Source organism: Sorex araneus, chromosome 7 (assembly GCF_027595985.1).
Source record: "Sorex araneus isolate mSorAra2 chromosome 7, mSorAra2.pri, whole genome shotgun sequence".
NCBI lineage: Eukaryota > Metazoa > Chordata > Mammalia > Eulipotyphla > Soricidae > Sorex > Sorex araneus.
In genome coordinates, this window is record NC_073308.1 from 20,949,194 (window position 1) to 20,958,571 (window position 9,378).

At 41.0% G+C, this 9,378-nt stretch overlaps 1 non-coding gene across 1 annotated transcript; it reads right to left on the reverse strand.

Annotated features, from left to right (window-relative positions):
* Positions 1-2,600: 2,600 nt before the first annotated feature.
* On the reverse strand, positions 2,601-2,707 carry LOC129406738 (U6 spliceosomal RNA). Its single transcript, XR_008631197.1, has one exon. It is a non-coding gene; the product is annotated as a U6 spliceosomal RNA (small nuclear RNA).
* Positions 2,708-9,378: the final 6,671 nt, after the last annotated feature.

The window sequence follows — 9,378 nt, forward strand, 5'->3', positions numbered from 1 at the left end:
TATTGTGGCTGCCTTCTCCCCCTCATACATATAGTAGGTTTCTGTTCTCCTTGAGTTTTAGTATCAGGCCAATTTCATTTACGTTTGCTTTTCCAGAAAAAATTTAAGTCTAGAGAACTCCATGCTAGGGATTACCAGACCATGGTAATGTTTTTGATGTGAAAGAATTGCAAAAGTACACAACTAGTAGATACGCTGCTTATGTGCATGTGTACTCCAGGTAAAATGCATGTTCAGTCTGATTCTGAATCATGCTAGGTACACGGAATAAAGCTTTGCTGAAGAAACTGATCCTGTTTTGTCGTCAGGTCCAGCCAAGCAGGTCTTAGAGGATATACTTTGAATTGTCCCTTCTGCTTTGACATTTTTCCTACATTCTACAAAAAAGAGTTTATGTAGCTAATTCCAGAGATAAAACTGAAATTACTGTGAGGGGAAAAAGTGGTTTACTGTCTATGACTATCTAGTCTATGAATATACAACTATAAGTAGGACAGGTATTTTGAAAATTCTTTTAAAAATTTTATTGAATCACCATGAGACAGTTACAAGCTTTCATGATTGGGTTACAATCTCACAGTGATCAAACACACATCCCTTCACCAGTGCACGTTCCCCACCACCATCCCCGGTATACTCCCCTTTTCCCACCCTCCCCCTGCCTCTAAGGCAGACAATATTCCCCATACTCTCTACTTTTTGGCATTATAACTTGCAACACAGACACTGAGAAGTCATCCTGTTTGGTCCATTATCTACTTTTGGCATGCATCTTCCATCCCAACTGGTTCCTCCAGCCATCATTTTCTTAGTGATCCCTTCACTATTCCATCTGTCTTCTCCTCTCCACTCACAAAGCAGTCCTCCAGCTATGGGGCAATCCCCCTGGCCCTTGTATCTACCATCCTTGGGTGTCAGCCTCATGTGATGCTACCCTACACTCCACAAACGAGTGCAGTCCTTCTATGTCTGTCCCTCTCTTTCTGACTCATTTCACTTAGCATGATATTCTCCATGTTTATCCATTTATAAGTAATTTTCATGACTTCATCTCTCCTAAAAGCTGCATTATATTCCATAGTATTCCATTGTGTACAAAAGTTTCTTTAACCAGTCATCTGTTTTAGGGCACTCGGGTTGTTTCCACATTTTGGCTATTGTGAACAGTGCTGCAATGAATATATAGGTACAGATGTTATTTCTACTGTGCTCTTTTGCATCCTCAGGATATATTCTCAGAAGTGGTATTGCGCGGTCATATGGAAGCTCAATTTCTAGTTTTTTTTAAATTTATTTTATTGAATCACCATGTGGAAAGTTACAAATTTCTCAGGCTTATGTCTCAGTTGTACAATGCTCAAACACCTGTCCTTTCACCAGTGCCCATATTCCACCACTAAAAAAACCCAAAAAACAAACAAACAAAAAACCCCAGTATACCAGTATACCTCTCCCCACCCCACATAACTGATAAATTTCACTTCCTTTTCTCTTTACCTTGATTACATTCCATATTTCAACACAAAACTCACTATTGTTGTTGGAGTTTCAACACAGAACTCACTATTCTTATTGGAATTTATCCCCCAAGAATATGGCCCCATTGACAGGGAAACATTTGATAATTAGTTTTCCACTGATGAGAATGAAGAGATATAAAGTCGTGTGGCTGCAGTAGCGGCCGCGCAGTTTAGGATTTCTGTATTTTAGTAATTAAGTCCAAGGAGATTTAAGTTGGAAATTGAATCATTTCCCTTCCTGGAGCAGCATGGAGCAAAAGCTTAGTTCACAGTCTGGAGACATGGCTGCAAGCACTCGCTGGGACCCCAAGTAATATAGCTGGCTCTGGATCCTGGTCGTTCAGCAGCAAACTGGCTGTGCAAAGGCATGGCTACCCGGGTTGAATCTTGGTGGAGCTCGAGCCAGCACCGGCCCCGGCCCAAGACTGCCAATTTCTAGTTTTTGAAGGACTGTCCATATTGTTTTCCAGAAAGGCTGGACCAGTTGGCATTCCCACCAACAGTGAAGGAGCGTCCCTTTTTCCCCACATCCATGCCAGCACTGGTTGCTTTTGTTCTTTTGAATGAGTGCCAGTCTCTGTGATGTGAGATGATACCTCATTGTTATTTTGATTTGCATCTCCCTGATGACTAGTGATGTGGAGCATTTTTTCATGTGCCTTTTGGCCATTTGTATTTCATTTTTGAGGAAATTTCTGTTCATTTCTTCTCCCCATTTTTTGATGGGGTTGGAAGTTTTTTCTTATACAGTTCTACAAGTGTCTTATATATCCTGGATATTAATCCCTTATCAGATGGGTATTGGGTAAATATTCTTTCCCATTCTGTGGGCTCTTTCTGTATTTTGGTCACTGTTTCTTTTGAAGTGCAGACGTGTAGTCCCATTTGTCTATGTTTGCTTCCACTTGCATGGTCAGTGCTATTTCAGGACGGATATTTTGTTCTTAGTTCCAGACCAAACAGAATTTAAAGGACTCACTATCCCAGGGACATTGATCATCGGTGGAATAGAGATGCTCCCAAAGAGAGTAATTGTAGGGTTGTAGGACCCTCCAATCATCCCTGGTTTTGTTTTTTTTTTTAAATATGGAACGCTTCACGAATTTGCGTGTCATCCTTTCGCAGGGGCCATGCTAATCTTCTCTGTATTGTTCGAATTTTAGTATATGTGCTGCCGAAGCGAGCACGGTTTTTTGTTTGTTTTTTGGGTTAGTTTTTGTTTTTAGATCACACTCTACAATGCTCAGGGGTTACTCCTGGCTCTGCACTTAGGAATTACTCCTGGAAGTACTCAGGGAACCATTAAAAGGCCAGAAATCCAACCCAGGTCAGCCTCTTGCAAGGCAAATGTCCTACCTGCTGTACTGTTGTGTAGGTTGGTGATTGTTTTGTTGTAACTAAGAGATTGAAAACAACTTCCTGCGGTTCGAGATTTTCCATGATTGGTGACATTGTGACAGCAGCAAAGACCACAATAGTTGGACTTTTTCAGAAATCCCCTCCACAGTGGCTTTCAAGATTGATAACATCTCTTATGTTTTATCAGCACTTTGCCTCTTGCCCTCTGATTACTTCTGCTGCAACAAACAGTGCCTCAAAGTTCATAGGAGACATCCACTTCCACCCTTCTCAAATGCTGGTGCTTGGACTGTGATTGCTTTGGTCCTGCTTTTTTCTCTTTTTCTTCCTTCTTGCCACATCAGTGGGAGGCAGATTTTTTATTTTTTGGAAAGAAGGTTCCTGGTGTCTCAGCCTGCACTGGAGTTTGAGCTGCTGCTGACAGAGCCCACCAAAGTACCCACAGGCAGTAGTCACAGTCCCAGAAATCCCAAGTGCCTCTATTCCCAACACAAAAAGCTTCATTGCTAAGAGATCTTTATGATTATAGTCACCTGTCCCCATGCAGATGAAGAAAAATAGCCTCACCTTCAGGCTAAGACAGGATCATCATCTAATGAGATGGCTTGGTCAAGATCAAATAGATTGCCCTTGACTCAGTTGTCCCTATTCTCCCCAGGAAGAATTTAGGAAGCATAAGACCAGATGATAAGAATTCAGGCTAGATATGGGGTCTTTGGCTTCCCTTTTCTCACCTCTCACAGCTCATATCTGATACAGGAACAAGGGTAAAAGCTCTTCACCAAAGGAGCTTTTGGGCATGACTGTGTAAGGGAGCTGGGTAGGATGTCATCAAGGCAATCTCTGCCAAGGGAATGGTAAGTTGCTGAGCAGAAATTGCCTGTTTGCAGAATTGAGCATGAATGGCCCTTTACAGAAATCTCCACCTTTCTCCTGAGTCACCCCACTATTCTGGTCTTTGGCTGAGAACAGCCTGAGGGAAGCAAAAACTCTATGTGAAACTGGGATGGATCCAAAGGCACAGTGGTCTGGGTTGTCATTCAGTTTTCTCCATGCTCCAGGTTCTCTGAGTGGGTACACAATTATGCCTGAAGTTCTCAGGAGGAATAGAAAGCATTCTCTAAGTGAACAAAATCAATGCGTATGCATGCAAGCAAAGGTGAGACCATAAAAGCAACAAAATTTATAAATACAAAGTACACATGCACACAGGCATAATAGTGTCAGAAGAACCAAAGCTCAAAAAAGAGCTCAGGAAGGAAAGGTGAAGTAGGTGGCCCCCATGGGTGACTTATGTGAGGCAGAGAGGAGAGAGATGGTCATCTCCCCCAGATCCACCTGTGCCACCCTGAGTCAGTCAGGGAAGACTAGGACTGATAAAGTCTGCAATAATCCCCCTGCGCAGTATGGTTCAGAGTTCCACCAGCCCCCCGAAGTGTCTGTCAAGCCATATCTGATGCTTGTTTGGTCTTCTCTCACAGGAGTTGTTTTCCACCATCCGATTTCTTGGGGAGCCATGGAATCAGGTTGGGGAAAGGAATTGTTCTTTGCAGGAAAGGCAAGCCAATTCTAGACCTTATCTAGGGTGCACTGGTTCTTATCTTGCCTTACAAAAAAGAATTTCAGGGATTGATTAGCAGTGAAGTAAAACATATTTTATTTGGAAAATTTTAGGAAGGGAGAGGAGGAGGAGGAAGTGAGAGAGAAAGAGAGAGAGAGTAATATGCTAAGGAAAGAAAGCAGGCTTCTCCGACTACGGAGAAAGCATTGAATGGGCTTTAGGACCTGGTTGTATATGGATATCTTTTCGGGTTGCCTTTGTCTGGAATGTTCTGCAGCCTTCTTTGGGCTGAACTACAAGGATTAATCAAATTAAAGGAGAGGGTTGAGGATTGGATATCTCGAGGGTTGAAGAGTTATCAGGGTATGCTGCTGAAGGGTCTTGATTTCTCTATCCACAAGGTAGGGCAGCCTTTTGCTTCCCAGAAATTTCACTGTAAACCCAGGTGGCTTTACTTCACCAAAATTTGATTACCATGGAGTCCTTCCCTGTATCTGCCTGCCTACATCAAAAGGACTCAGAAACACTCTCTTTCTTGTTTGTTTTGGAGCTGTACCTAGTGGTGCTCACAGGCTACTCCTGCTAGGTCAGTGTTCAGGGGGTTGCTCACAGCAGTGCTGGGGTGGGGGAATGATGCAGTACTAGGGATGCAACCGGGTATCCAGAACTCAAAGCGGTACACCATCTTTTTGAGCCACTGTTCAGTGCAGAAAAACACTAAGACAGATTTTGAGCAGAAATAAAAAGACTAATATCTCTTCTTAGAAGAAATGAATCAACATTAAGTATTTTTAGTCACTCATCATCCTTTATTGACTATCCTACTACACATAGAGTTCAACAAGGCAGCAAGGTAAAAACAAGAGAGATTTTTCTCTCTTCCACCAATGTTGATAGGACCCTAGGTCCCTTGAGAATCTGGAGCAATGGGATTAAGCAAAGAAAGAAGAGAAAATGGGCACTATTTAGCAGAGAGAGAAGAAAGAAGAGATGCGGCACATAGTAAATATTCACAAACAAATGTGTCATGTGGCCTCCTAAAAAGTGGGAATATTAGATCCTTGAATTTGTTAGATTATAAATTCTTTGCTGTGAACTCCTAATTTATACCTGCCTTTTCTGATAATAGAACAACTTTTAAGACAGTACTAAAATCACTAGGCAAATATTCAGTGGAATAAGTACAAGTTCAGAAAGTGCAAGTTCTTTCTAGTTTTGATTGGAACAAATTTCATCTCAGTATACTTAAAGTTTTATATTATATAACACTATAACTCACACTGTTTGTCTCAAGGAACAATGCAGAGTGTGACGTGCATTGGATAAATCATAGTATAGCATCTTCGAAGTGGAAACACATGAATACAGATTAACATCTTTGTGATCCTAAGGATTTTGGAAGGAATTGTGCACACCTGTGAATGGAGAGCATTTATTGTACCTAGCCTGGTTTTAGTAAAAGCAGAGTACAGCAAAGTTATCGTGCATCGTTTTGTAACCAGTTTTCAATAGACTGGCAGATAAGGGAAATTGAATAAATATTAGATATTCTGTAACTGAGTAAATTTACATAAATTGGTAAATCCACATCAGAGATTTTTCTCTTATAACTGTGCATTGGACAAAGAAATGTAAGCATCACGATAATAGAACTGGGAGAGCGTGACAAAGCTTGATGACTGCACTCAAAAAATCTTTACCACCAGGTTGATAGGCCAGTGATGTCACTAAGGGTCCATTCTTATCAGCACAACCTTGTAATCAATGAATGTTACCATTTCCTAGTGTTACAATTGGTAAGAAGTTCCAAGCTAAACTAATATTGTAATTAAAAACAATTTAAAATCTATATACTCTAATTGGCACTCTTTTGTTTGTAAATGTTAGTTTTAACTAGGCTTGAGCCCCCTCAGAATATAATATTATTTTGCTCCCAGTGGGTTAGGTCACAGATAGAGCTATACTACATATATTCCTAGGTTAGGGCCTCTGCCTACTCTTTTGAAAAAGAGATAAAGTTCTTAAAATCATTCAACCTAAGAAATGATTGAAGGAATTTAGAAATGTTCAACATAGAAAAATAATTTAGAGTGTTCATGCTGTTTAAATTATTCAGAACGATTATATAAAAGAGAATGACACATGTTGTCTATGGCTCTGGAGAAAAGAATCAGGGCAACTGAATATACATTAGATGAAAATATTGACTTAACTTAAAGAAGAACTCTTTCCCACTGATTGTTAGGGGAGAAGTAGAAAAGAATGTTCAGGAAGAATGATGCCTAGTTAGTAGGATTACCCAATTAACTATTCAAGAGGGTGACTCAATATCATCCTATCACATTTTAAAAAGAGCCATGTGAAAGAATTGACCTGGAATCAATGCACTCTAGGATGTCAAAGTAGAAATATTCTCTATCCAGGAAATATGGTCCTAAAGTTCCTTTATGCAAAATTATCTTGGTTTTTTTTTCTCATCAAAACTTCTGGTAGGGGGCTGGAATGATAACATAGCATTTGCCTTGCATGTGGCTGAACCGGGTTCAATTTCCAGGATCCCATATGGTCCCCTGAGCACTGCCAGGAGTAATTCCTGAGTCCATGAGCCAGGAGTAACCCCTGTGCATCACCGGGTATGACCCCCCCCCCCAAAAAAAAACTTCTGGTAGTGGTTTCAATATTTCAATTTTTAAATTCATTTCCATGATCCTGTATTTATTCAGATAAGAGAAGTTTGGCTACAGCAACTGAAAACTACAAAAATCTCAGTAGTGTAAAATATGGAAACAACTCATGTGTACTGGAACAGATGACTGAATAAAGAAGTTATGGTACATAAACGGTGTATTCGCTACTCTGTTATCAGAAAAAAATCATGCACTTCGATGCTGTGTAAATGATTCCAGAGAGTGTCATGCCAGATGGAGAGGGACAGACAAAGAAGGATCTGTCTCATATGTGAGATATAAAGAAACATAGTAGGGAAGTAACAAATACCCCAAGGTCACAGAAACTTTGAACTTGTCTTCAGTAGGAGCTTATGGGTGGACAGAAATGAATAGAATAGGGAACAAGATACAATGGTGGAAAGTAATGGACACTCTGGTGGAGGGGATAGTGCTGGGATGTTTTATGCATGAAACTCTATCGTGAATAGTGATGCCTAAAAAAAAATAAATTTTTTAAGCATTCTGAGTGACTTGAAATAACAAAGGTTTGTTTCTTGCTCATCACATTCAATGTCCATCACTGAGGACACTGAGGTTGTTCAAGGAGGTGTCCTTCACTAAAGTGGACAGCAATATTTATAAATCTGGAGAACTTTGACTTGTGTAGTCAAAAACTATAGCAACAAATGAACTCAGTAGAGTATGTGTTAATTCTTATGTCCACCTGCATGCCTGGAACTGTCACAGAGTTTAAGAGTAAAGGGGGACAGGCAACTTGTAGAGTGAGAAGAGAGGAGAGCCAGTGATACTGCATCATAGCCAATGAAGCTCTGAAGTGAAAATAGATTTCACCCTTCCCAAAAATAAAAACCCTATGCATGTTCCATTGATTTCTCCTTGGTACTTGACTCCAACAATCTCTATGGCCCACATCAACTGTTAATATTTACATTTCTACAAAAGAAAGAAAAGAATCAGTCCTTCTCTCTCACTCTTGGGATTTTGATCCAGTACAATGAATCCACAAATGTAAATGTAATTCAGAATATTCCAACATCCTCAACAACCACACACATGCAGACAACTAGCCAAACAGCTGGGAGTACCCTGAACATTGAATGAATTTTTAGTATCTTTATTTAGAATTTTTACCTGTGCACTTTAATCTATCTTTAACTGTTCCTGTGTTTTTCCAAAGGCAGGAAAAATTGTTGCAGGTTGCATGCGACAGATGACAAGATCTAGCAAGGAGGTCATTGTAGACAGCCTGTCGGGGGAGGAATAAATAGTCTCTGACTAAGGAGTCGCTGACTCCCTCTGGCGAATGTGTGTCTTCTCCCTGACCACTTTGGCCTGGCTTGCTCTGTGACTCTGATTTCACTCTACAGAGTTTTGGCGTGGGAATGGATGTCTCCATTGGACCATGGATGAAAATACCTCCTGCCAGTGGCCTGCTCCAAAACAGCTCCCGTTCACCTAAAAGATCCGGCTTGCCCTTCAGGAAGGCGGCATGAGGGAGGCTGGACACAGGATAGGAACATTTGGGTCCAAAGGCTGTCCAGATGTTTCAGACTCTCATGCTTCCCCACAGATGGTCAAATCCAGGAATGCAGGTCTAAGGCCAGGTGCTTTGAGCCTGGGAAACTCCCTTCTCTGGGAACTGACTGTGCCTTGGAAAAGGATTTGGAAAAGTTTGCAGGCCCAGGACACAGACAGCACACAGTGTCTGAGGATCCTGGAGGGTTGCTCTCCCACCTAGGAATGCTGCCCCTGTTCAGGGGGTACATAGTGCACCTCCAAGAGTTGGACAGCATTCTAGGCGAGGGAAGGGGTGCATGCAAATAAACACCATGTGTCACACACAATGCCTAGTCACCTTGCCAAGTCAGCCTAAGAGGACTGACCACAGACCGGATAAGAGAGTATCAAAATGCAGACAGCTCAAGTGCCTGCCCTTAGGAACTTAGTGGTGACTGGGATAACCAGAAATAAACATGTAACAATTCAAAATAATTTCAGTACCACACATAATATAACTAGGATAGTTATATCCACATGAGATAGAGTTCAAAAGTGAATTGAAATCATTGAGGAAGTCTTCATAGTTTATACCATGGTTCTTGCCTAAGATCTGCCATTTCCATAGCTTGGATTCTTCCGGCTTCTCCCAATCTATAGAAACAGTTTCTTCTCAACGTATTAGAGAGCTTTTGCCTCCAACATGTATAAAGAATTTCAGGGAATCAATTAAGCTACGTTTCTGAAAAGA